Here is a 12,448-nt window from a genome sequence, read left to right on the forward strand (position 1 = left end):
TTGTGGTGGGCTGGAGGACTGAACTACAGGCATCTGCGTACAGTCCTGTGGGGACGAATTTCAGACACAACTCGACTGGAATGATCAACCAGGAATATGGTTGCAGAGACGAATTTCAACCTTAATTCAAACTCAACGGTAGGTGCGTACTATGAGGAGTACCAGCAGGAATATGGTGCAATATCAGGTCACTTTACATGGTAGAGCTACACGCAAGTACTACTAGCTAGCTGGTGGTACCACACTGCGCTACAAGTAGCCGGGCTCAAACATCAGCCATAGTAGCTGCTTCTAGTGGGCTAGTAGCAGTGCATGGCCGCCGGCCAAGCAAATTAACACGATCAGAAGGTACGTATAGACAAATGCAACCATATCATAGGCGGGGACTCACCAAATTTGCCGATCGAGGAGAAAACGAAGAGAGCTGTAGGAGCAGATGAGTGCTGTTGTTTCAATGCTATGCAGTAGAGAGTGAGATGAGGCGCTCTATTAATTGCAATTGCAGTAGTACTTCTAAGAATGAGGTTTGAAGCTTTGTAAGCCTGATTGGGGCCCTATTTATATAACCCAGAAAGCACTCGATTGGGAGCACCAGTCAATTTTTCCCTGACAGTGACAGGTTAGAATGCTGATGCAGAGGCCGGGGAGGCCCCCTTTTTGGAAAGAAAAAAAAAGTGACAGGTTAGAGACACACATAGAGAGAAGGCCGGGGCCGGGCTAATCGATCTCTTGTACAAGTGAGTGAAAAGCCCGGGATTGCGCGTGGGGGTGGCTACACGGCTAGCCAGGGCGTGGTGGTGGTGGTGGACTGGTGGCTGTCGATTTGGTCGGCTAAGAAGAAGAAGGAGAAGAGTCATGGTCTTTAAGGTAGCTAATTAGCGACCACCCCCCACTCACAAATCCATGGAGTAGCATATTTCGGTTGTCTGTCGGTCTGCATCAGTCCCTGTCAGCTGCTGATCAAGTAGCTAGCTAGCTTTACCGCCGCCGTTATATTGGTGTGCAAGACTGACTTACTATCTTCCCTGCTTGCAACACACGTTTGCCTAGGCCTAGCTCAAGCTCACCCTGGTCTGGGCGCAGATACAACGAGGAAATGAGGATATACACATATTGATTCCTTTCGGAAAATCGGAGCCACCGGCGAGCGAATCATCCTCGGGCAATGCGCAGCAAATCATAGCATCTCCATCATGTGCCACTATCTTTCCTTTTTAAAGGTCATGTCCCACTGTCTTTATACAGCACAAGGAATGCTCCCTCCGTCCGAAAAAAACGTGTCCCTCAAATGGATGTATCTAGCACCAAGTTAGTGCTAGATACATCCATTTTAAAGACAAGCTTGGGACAAGCTTTTCGGACGGAGGGAGTACTATGTATGCAATGTACTGTTTATTTCAAAAAAAAATGTATGCAATGTACTGTACCGTATATCAGGGTGGACAAGGTCCGGGCCGGTCCGGTCCCGGTCCGAGCCGTCGTTTGGACCGGCCGCCGGTGGTCCGAGCCGGACCGGACCGAGAAGAGTGGCGGTCCTGTTTTCAGGGACCGGACCGGCCATGGAAAAGCTTGGGCAGACCGAGTGGACCGACCAAGAGACAAGGCAGAGCGCGCACTAGAGCTCCGGCGGCGGCTGCTCATCGGGGATGCAGCGCTAGAGGAAGCACAGCTCATCGGCGAGATGTCTGCAAGCTTCAGAAGAACCAGAGGAAGCTAGAGGAACAAAGAAGATCACCAATGCCACTCAACGGCGACGAATCTGGCACGACGGCCGGTGGACTGAGATGAAAGTGATGATGACCGATGCGGCTATGTAGGACCTCCCACGTCGATTTCTTTGTCTGAGACGACGAACCCGAGTCAGGCGCATCCAATGGACAAGGTTTCTGGGGCCGGAGATTCCAGTGGCTGTGCGGACGACGATGCCCCGCGGTGGCGGACGTAGACGAGGAGGTTTCTTGCGCCCCCGCCATGCCTGGGTCGCCACGGCCCCGCCACGCCCCCGCCTTGCCGCCGGCACGCCCCAGCCACGCTCCAGCCACGCCCCACTCAGTGCTCACCGTGCCGCCGCCATGCTCCCGCCACGCGATGCAGTGTATTCCCGGTCCTGCGAGCTGGCTCGGTCAAAGACCGGACCGGACCGACAAACTTTCAGGCCCAAATCCGCAGCTCGGACCGGCTGTTTTTTTTACCGGGCCAGGACCGAGCCGGCCTGGACCGAGCGGGCCACGAGCCGGTCCGAAAGACCGCTCGTTTCGTCCAGCCCTAACCGTATATATGATGGTAGAAGTTGTGAGTTGTCGCTGTCTGGCTTGGTGAGTGCAATGCTTCTACTCAATCTGGGATTTACTTGCGAAGATTGTGCACATCATGGCATATGCCTGCCCGAGGCCGCCCATTTCGATCTATTGATCAGATCATGTCGCTGCATGCTTCGTATCTTATGCATAGGTAGACGGATCCATATACAACATATGTTGCAAATTATCATAATGTGGTGACTTGAAAAAGATCCAGCCTATCAGATTAGTTAATCTGAGCCGCCATCCATTTATAATCTAACAAATAGTAGTACTGGATGGGCACCACCAGAGAGACAACAGTATTGGATGAGTAAAGTAACAACGTTTTTGCTGTTTGTACGGCGGAGACAAGCCTAGGGCAGTTGGGGCTATAGCCCTAGGCGTAATATCAATATCCTTTGTAATTCCTTTTCATACACAACATATAAAACCACTAGAGTGTATCACTCAAGCTAGCTTAGCCCTAGGCGTAATCTCATGCTAGCTTCGCCACCAACTGAAGTTAGTCGATTTTCCACGTAGCTCCGGACCTGAAGGCGGTGAGAATGGTGCGAGCGCAGGAAGGCAGGGACAGCGGTGAGGCCCAGGATGGGAATAACCCATAGCCTGGGACGTCGCAACAGCGGCACCCCCAGGTGGAAGGGAGTCAGAGGTTGACGTAGGGTGTCGCGCGCCGCGGTTGGCGGCAGCAGGCGTCCTAGCCCGTGCTGGACGCGTCAAAGGAGGAAGAAGATGGCACGATGAAGAAGGTGCTGAAATCTGAGATGGGCTCTAGGCCCATATTGCAATTTCTGAAAAATCTCTAAGGGCCCATGTGGGATATATGGCACTAGGTGTGGTGGGAAGTTTAGTCCCACCTTGGAAGTGGAAGGAGAGTTGGAGTGGTTTATAAGGGTTTCTCTCCTACATGCTATTGGAGCTTGAGAAGAGAAGAGGCCCTCGCGCGCTCCTCCTCCGCCGCCCGCCTCGCCACGACGCGACGCGGGTTGCGGGTTGCGGGTATGAGCCGAGCCGAGCTCACACCTACGCGCTTATTTTTGCCAGTCACTAACGGAGAGGTTCTGACAGCAGGGCCACGATCGGAGACGTCGGATCGTGGGCTGTCACGGACTCGGACGTGGGTCAAGCCCACGTCTCTCCACGCGGCTGCGCCTATATAAGCGTGCGGTGTCTCCTAACCCTAGCCGCAACGAACAGATCACATCTGCTCACGCGCACACCCACCGTCGTTCCTTTGCTGCTGCTGCCGCCGGCGACTCCATCCCGTCCACCGCGTACACGGTCGACGGGAGAGCAGGTCTCCGAAACCACGCCCTTCTGGTTCCTGTACGGGGTGAGGGGCGAATAGGTTTTTGGGCAGCGATTACGCGACTGCTCGCTTCCGATCGTCTACTTCCTCTACGTCCGCGTCGCCTTCATCATCACCATGTCCACCGACGCCGACCGTGCCGTCACCGAGAAAGCTGAGGCCGACAAGAAGGCCGCTGAGGACGCTTCTGCTGCTGCTGTCACCGCGGCAGCGGCTTCTGCATGGCCTATTGGAGGGTATACCGCGTTTATCCCTCTCCTGATAATTTCTGTATTAGCAGTGCTAGCATCATGTGTAGATTTGTCTACTATTTGCGTAGTACGTGCTTGCTTAGATCAGTACCAATATGTTCCTAGTTCTATCAATGCCATGCTAGTCATCTACTTATGGATTAAATTAGTCGAAAAATTGCCTATTTACTCAGCAGAAGGAACACGTCAGCCATTGGATTTGAACTGACGTGATATTTTCTTTCTCATGCACTTCAGCAATTGGCGGTCTCGATTAAAAAGAGCTGCAAAGTACACTTCTGGAAAAAAGCGAAACAAAATAAACAAATCGCTTAGATTAGTTAATTAGTGCTAATCATAGTTTTAAATAGCGCGCTAAGCATCTTAGCGGCGGACATCTTCCAAATGCTATAGCGTGCTATAGCGAAGCTATAGCGCGCTATTTAAAATGTTTGTTCATTTATTTCGACCAAAATCTCTTAGCGCAAGATCTTTTGTAAACGTTATAGCGGAGCTATAGCGGGCTATTTAAAACAGTGGTGCTAATAGAAATCCAACAGTGGCAGACAAGGGTGCAACGTACGTACCACTGCAAGCTGTGTCTATATTTCTCCACTGTGTTGCTTGCATCATACGTTACGGCTGCATTATATTGGGCTGGGCGGGTAGAATACACAAATCATAGTTAACTCGGTTTATAGTAGACTAGTGTGGCGCTGTGATTGTGATGCTAACCAGTGATGGAGTAGCTAGATATTGATATATAAAAAGAGGGATGTTACGCGTAAATATTAATTGAGCAGAGCAACACTAGAATCGTGGACGATTGATGGTGCAGGCGAGCATGCAAGGTCCAGATCACGTACACATGAATACGTACGCAGACAGTAGCTAGCTCCACGTACAGCGTCACTCAGAAGATTAATTTTGGTTGAGCAGAGTGTACGTTTCCACAAGTAGATGTAGATCTAGAAAAAGACTGAAAAAAAGCTTCGAGCGAAACCTGGCACGGAATGGTGGTATAGGATGTGGACACGTGTCTAGCTTATGTATCCTCGGGGGTCTTAGTTGTTGCTATGAATAATGGCAGAGTGATCTCGTGCATCAACGCAACAGTTAAGTTTATGCATTCGTCTTGTGTCGGTTGCTCCTCTAGATAGTTAACTTTATGCATTTTCGTCTTCTGTCGGTTGCTCCTCTTGATAGATAAGTTTATGCATGGTAACTAAAATTCTGCATGGAACATGGAGTGTCGTTTTTAGTTTTAATTTCAATCCAGGAGTAATAGATTCAACACGGAACGCGTAAGTGGTGATGACTACGGTCTGTCCCTCGCTCCATCGCTATCCTCTTCGGGGTGGATGAATCCTTCGATTAGATATGACTAATATGATTGTTTTGTAAACGAATTACTGAGAAAAAACTATAATTCTTTTATTACCGAGAAATCAAGCAAGAATTCAACATTGAATTCTCAAGGCACGGCCAAGATATTCAGGCAATCATTACGATAGTGAGTGAGAAAACAAGGTTTGGTTATGTATATATATATACTAGATGTAACCCCGCACGTTGCTGCGTGGCATGTGCAATTTACCGTTCTGCAGGCTCCATATTACTAGCATTGTACAAGCGTCGTATGGTAAAGCACTAGTAGAAAGAGGGGCTTCTGTCCCGGTTGGTAAGGCCCTTTAGTCCCGGTTTTTGAACCGGGACTAAAGGGTCGTTACTAATGCCTCTCTCCTTTAGTCCCGGTTCTTACACGAACCGGGACTAAAGGCCGTGGCCACGTGGAGCTCAACCTTTAGTCCCGGTTGGTAACACCAACCGGGACTAAAGGAAATTTTATGATTTTTTTTGAATTTTTTTTATTTTTTTATTTTCAAATTTTTGAATTTTTTTAACCTCTAATCTCTAATCACCATCCCTCATCACTGCTCAATTTATACTCTAATCTCTAGTCACCCCTCATCATTCCAAATCATCTAACTTTCCGAACGGTCACCCATCCTCCCACTCCCCAGCCTGAGCACGCTTAACTTCCGGGTTCTATTCTCCCTCGTTTCTAAGTCTGCACTTGTTGTTTTCCTGACAATAGTAAGATGTCAATCCTATTAACCCTTAGGAATTTTGCTTGAGCATGAAGTGACACATTTCACTGTTTGAGTTTGAAACTATTGTTTTAAAAGACAATAATTATTTAGTAACACTAATATTTCTTGAATAATTAGTTTGACCATTGTTTGACCACAGTTTGACCATAGTTTGACCAGATTTGACCAAAATTCAAAAACTGAAATAATTATTTAGTAACACTAATATTCTTGAATAATTATTTATTAACACTAATACTTCTTGATTTTTTGAATTTTTTTGCCTCCAGATCTTAAAAGCCCCGTAACTTTCTTTTCTGTTAGGTTTTTGAGGATTTTAAAAATGTTTAACGGGGTTCCCCCCCTTAAATTCGGATGTAACTTTTTGAGTAGATGATTTTTCATATAAAAAACTTTTTCATCCGAGTTCGTATGCAAAAGTTATGCCCATTTTACTAAATTCTAGAGAGATTTTGCAAATAATGTCAAAATTCATATTTGTAAATTTTCCCAACAACTAGACCACGTATCACATGGGAAACTTATTTTCTTTTATTTTTTTTATATTTTCATCATTTTCTTTTATTTTTTTAAACTGAAAAGGCGATGGGGGGGGGGGGGTAGAGTTTGAAAATGGGAGGGACCTTTAGTACCGGTTCGTGCTATGAACCGGTACTAATGCCTCAAACCCCTTTAGTCCCGGTTCATGGCACGAACCGGAACCAAAAGGTCCAGACGAACCGGAACAAATGGCCCACGTGGCCCGGCCGGTCCCCTGGGCTCACGAACCAGACTAATGCCCCCATTAGTACCGGTTCTGGATTGAACTGGGACTAATGGGCTAACCCGGCCTGGAGCAAAGCCCCCTTTTATACTAGTGAAGCATCATGTGCATAACATTTTCATTCAACGATATCTTCTTTGTCGCTTTCTAAGAAAACAATGGAGGCTAAATCATTGATTTAAATTGGCGATGGAAATTGGCATGCATGTCCGTCGGGCATTCTAGGAACCATCTGGATTGGCGCGAGGAGGGGAGACATACTTCATCTTCTTCTCCTTGGGCTCCATGGTGGTGCACCCATTGCTGCCAAGCAAGAAAAGAAAGCTGCTGCCAGGTTTCAACGGTTTGCCCAATGGATCAATGCCAGTCACCCTGATTGATTCTTGCCATGACGTCTAATTGTTCTTGCCTTTTCTTTGTCTAGAAAAGAAGGAAGGATGAATGGTAGCTGCTACTGGGAGGAGTACTACTATTCATAGGGTGCAATCGAGATCGTTTTTATTCCATCAAATGTTACTTGACCGCGAGACATGACAACCACGATGATGGCAAGGGCACCTTATATGTCCGACTAGCTTGGTCACTGGTCTCCCCACAGAAAAAAAACTTTGTCACAGGTCAAAGATGAATCCAGGAGAATTTTCTGTCTTCTTCGGATCTTGGAAGATCTGCGTCCGCCATTTTTGCACTGTTCATTAACCTGGTTTCGGGTTTCCACGGCAATACACACGTAGGGGTACGTATTATATTGACCATCTGCCTTTTATTTGCTGCTTTCTGTCCTAGATCCAACATTCTCCTTTAGTTGCAAGATGACTGGTCTCGGATTGCCGACTGGCCGGACAACAGGCGGGTCCAATTAAACTGCATTCTTGTTTCTTTTAAGTTGTGCTCGTCTGCCTTTTGGCGTCGTCTCCTCTTCTTTTCGTTTGCACGCTTTCTTGCGTCTCTTTTTGTTGTAGTGAACTAAGTATACTACTCCTGCAAAAGAGTCTGGTTGGTGCGATTTTATAGCGATCCTCAAACGATCACGTAAATCACAAGACTATTGTCCCTCTGCATAATAAAATGTCCGTACCACTGCACCAGACGATGTGAGAGCAACATATGTGTGCGTGCATGCATGCTGCTTCAGGGCATCTCCAATGGCGACCCTCAAACCGCCCGCATCCGTCCGGAACATACTGTCTAGACAGCAGAAGCCATTCAACTCGGTTCTGCATCGGTCCACGGCGTGGTCCGAACATACACTCTCCCGCGAAACGAAGACTAACATGAGGGAGTTTTGCGGGAGTCGGGACATCATCATGACAAACCAAAACTCGCCACGTACCTCACCTCTTCGTCCGGATGGCGGAAAGCCGCTCATTGGCGGAAGGCTAGCATGTTAGGTGATTAGTATTTGGGCATTTGCCGTAAGCTTTGCAAATATAATTGGGCATTTTGCGGAAGGTTACTTGTTGCCATATGATTAATATTAGGCAGGGTGATTAGTATTTACGCATTTGGCAGAAGCTTTGCAAATATATTTGGGCATTTGGCGGAAGGTTACTTCTTGCCATATGACTAGCATTTGACAAGATGATTAGTTTTCTATTAAGGTTCTTTATCATATGTTGGCAGAATGACAGAAGCTTTGTAAATAGATTTGGCCTTTTGGCGCAATGTTTGAAAATGACCAAGCCCATTTGGTGGAAGGAAGACATTTTAGTGGCGGAAGCAGCTACCTTTGGCGGAAACTACACTGGCACATGTATTAATAGCCTTCAGTCAAACAAAAAGCGACAAAGCACAATTTTTAAAGGGAATCACATAGTTAATTCCGCGGTTAAAATTTAATAGAGACGAACATTTACAGCTATGATTAGATGACAGCCTCCCGCATCCATATCCGTGACTGATCCCCTCCTGTCCATGGACAGACGCATGAGGAATTTTACGGGTTACCGTTGGAGATGTCCTCACAACGCACAAAGTGCTTATTTAGGGGACAACAACGCACAACGTGTGCGTTGAAGAAATGCACGTACCCGGCCCCATGCAGTCCGGTATATTGTGGTCGTACGAGTGTCTGATTACTCTCATCGATCAGTTCGGTAGAATTGCGGCACTGCCGTCCATTTATGTGTGTACTCAATGGACGTGTCATCTAAAATTTTAAATCGCTGGAGAAGTGTGAGTTAAGGATGAAAGAGACAACTAAGAAAGACACCCTTTTTGGTTCAATCGGTCCCTTACGAAATAGCGCATAAACTAGAGTTTAATCTTCTATCACTCTCGCAACCCATCATCTAATAACTACTCCACAATGCATTCCCTTAGGCCCCAATAAGGTGAAGTGTCATGTAGTCGACGTTCACATGACACCACTAAGGGAATCATAACATACATACTACCAAAATATCGAACACATATCAAGTTCACATGATTATTTGCAACATGATTTCTCCCGTGACCTCAAGAACAAAAGTAACTACTCACAAGTGATAAACATGCTCAAGATCAGAGGGGTATTAAATATCCTATTGGATCTGAATATATAATCTTCCACCAAATAAACCATATAGTAATCAATTACAAGATGTAATCAATACTACTAGTCACCCACAAGCACCAACGTATAGTTCCGGTACAAAGATTGAACTCAAGAGATGAACTAGGTTTTGAGAGGAGATGGTGTTGTTGAAGATGTTGACAAAGAATGAACCCAAGATGGTGATGATGATGACGATGATTTCCCACTCCGGGAGGGAAGTTCCCCCGATGGAATCGCTCTGCCGGAGGGCAAAAGTGCTCTTGCCCAAGTTCCTCCTTGAGACGGCGGCGCTCCGTCCCGAAAGTCCTCTCCTTATTTATTTTCTAGATCAAAATGACTTATATACCAGAAGATGGGCACCGGAGGTGGGCCGAGGGGAGCACGACCCACTAGGGCGTGCCTGGGCTCCCTGGCTCGCCCAGGTGGGTTGTGCCCATCTAGTGGGGCCCCTCTGGTACTTATTGGCTCCAATATTTCTTAAATATTCCATAAAAATCTCCTTAAATTTTCAGCTTGTTTGGAGTTGTGCAGAATAGGTGGCCTGAAGTAGCTTTTCGAGGTCCAGATTTCCAGCTGCCGGAATTCTCCCTCTTTATGTGTACCTTGCATATTATGATAGAAAAGACATTAGAATTACTCCAAAAGGCATTATTATGCATAAAAATATCATAAATAACAGTAGGAAAAGATGATGCAAAATGGACGTATCAATTCCCCCAAGCTCAGACCTCGCTTGTCCTCAAGCGAAAACCGAAATCGAAAAACATGCCCACATGCTTGGAGGGAGAGGTGTCGATAAAAACAAAATACGTACATAGAAGCATCATGTGAATTATTATAACAGCAACACTTTTAAACATAAAACTTTTTATCATAGACTTCTCATGAATAAGTAACAATTGATCAGACTATCAAAGTATAAATCATAAACTCTTTTAGAAACCAACAAACTATGTTCTCAGTCAACTTTGTAACGACAATTCATCATCTTTTCAGGAAGGGTCACGTATGAGCCTTTAGGCAAGTCCACATACTCAACCATCATATAGTCTTCTATGATTTCTAACACTCACCGCGTACACATGAGCAAAATGTTTCAACCGGACACATAGAAAGATAGGGGCTTATAGTTTCGCCTCCCACCGTATTCCCCCCAAGGGTGATGTTAACAATAATAACTCATGCTACCCATATTCAACTTGACATATGTGCTTAGATCTTTCCTCACCACATGATGCTTGCCAAAGGAGAAAAATAAAAAGGAATAGAGAAAAACTTTGACTCTTGCATAAAAGTAAATAGATAAAGTAAAAGATAGGCCCTTCGCAGAGGGAAGCAGAGGTTGCCATGCGCTTATTTGTTTGTATGCTCAACACCTTAGTGCAAAAGAATTTCTCGTTGTATTGCCCCTTGTGATGGCAACCTTCATTATGCAGTATGTCGATTTTATTCTTCACCATCACAAGTTCGTACAACGCTCAATTTTCTCGTACACTAAATGATCTCACACTTTTAGAAGCAATTTTTATTGCCTTACTGCACCGATGACAACTTACTTGAGGGATCTTGCTCAATCCCTAGGTAGGTATGGTGGACTCTTGAAAATAAGATTTGGGTTTAAGGGTTTTTGGATGCACAAGTAGTATCTCTACTTAGTGTGGAATTTTTGGCTAGCAAAGATGGGGGGCAAGCACCACGTGTTGAAGGATCTATGACAATATAACTTCTATGTGAATATGAACAAACATAAATCATTATGTTTTCTTCCTTGTCCAACGTCAACAAGTTTGGCATATAATATTTTGATGGGGGCTCACAATCACAAAAGATTTCCAGCATAGTGTATTTATATGTGAATCTTCTCTTCCCTTATGTTGCATCATTGACCAATGCTATATTGGTCAATCTCTAATAAAATTTCCTACTTATACTTTTCCTTATGTGGTCTCATCACCTACCATAGGATTAGCATATGACCTTTTTAATTTATTTCCTTTCTTTTAATTGCAACATGAAATTAAAGAAAGCAAAAACTCAAACTAATATTTATTATATATCTCGCACACGATTACAAGGATAGATCACTAAGCAAACTCTCGAAAAGAAAGGATCGAACTAAACTTTCATTCATCTAGAGAAAAACATAACTATGGATCAAACTAAAATAAGTAATGGCAAAAGATAGAGGGGTGATGCGATACCGGGGCACCTCCCCCAAGCTTGGCGGAAGCCAAGGGGAGTGCCCATACCCGATACTCAAATTCTTTTGGTGATGAAGAAGAAGGTGGTGGTGATGGAGTAGCAATCCTGTCCTTCAAGATCAAGAGGTTCTCAATCTATGGATGACGCTCCAGAGGAAGATGATGTGCTCTTGATGCAGAATATTTTCACGAGTGAGATATTTATTTTGTACCAGAACCATTTCAATGATCCGAAAGGCTTCAATCTCTGTAGGGGGAAGATGAACATAGTAAGGTTTAAGGATATCTTCTTCTTCTTCCTCTGCCGGCAGTGCTTGCTCGACCACCGGGACTTGATCTCCGGTAGTCTCCTTGCCCTTGTCTCCTTTGGCGGCTTCTATGGGCTCCTCTCGCTTCAGCTCAATCTTCATCAACCAAGCATCCTCTTCCATATAATTGGAGGAGGAGGAAGAAATGATGCCTGGCCTAACAGATCTGACCGAAAATAGCATGAAAAGAGAACAGAAGATTTCTTCATGATACGGTGGTTAATAGGTTCTAGGGGGTATATAAAGATTTTTTTATCTTGGGAAACAAGCAAACTGTAGAAAAATGGAGTCCGAAAGGTGCCCGAGGTGGGCACAACCCACCTGAGCGCGCCTTGGTGTCTTGTGCCAACCAAGGTGCCCTTCCTGGTTGTTTATTATTTTCCAAAACTAACAGAAAATATTTTTGTGGATTTTTCAGAGTCCGTTTACTTACCGTATCACGTACCTTCATCTTTTTCACGATTCTGGAGTGTTCCGGAAGGACTCTTTTATGAGTTCTTTCAGTGTCAATGTTTGGATTACTTCAACATTAATAGGCGTACCTGAGATATAATGTTTTATTCATTGCCCATTAACAACATTCGGGTTAGTAACTTTGGCATTATTTATTTTGATAGCTCCAGACCGATAAACCTACTCGATAACATAGGGTCCTTCCCATTTAGAGAGGAGTTTTCCCGCAAA

Source organism: Triticum aestivum, chromosome 2B (assembly GCF_018294505.1).
Source record: "Triticum aestivum cultivar Chinese Spring chromosome 2B, IWGSC CS RefSeq v2.1, whole genome shotgun sequence".
In the NCBI taxonomy this organism is placed as follows: domain Eukaryota; kingdom Viridiplantae; phylum Streptophyta; class Magnoliopsida; order Poales; family Poaceae; genus Triticum; species Triticum aestivum.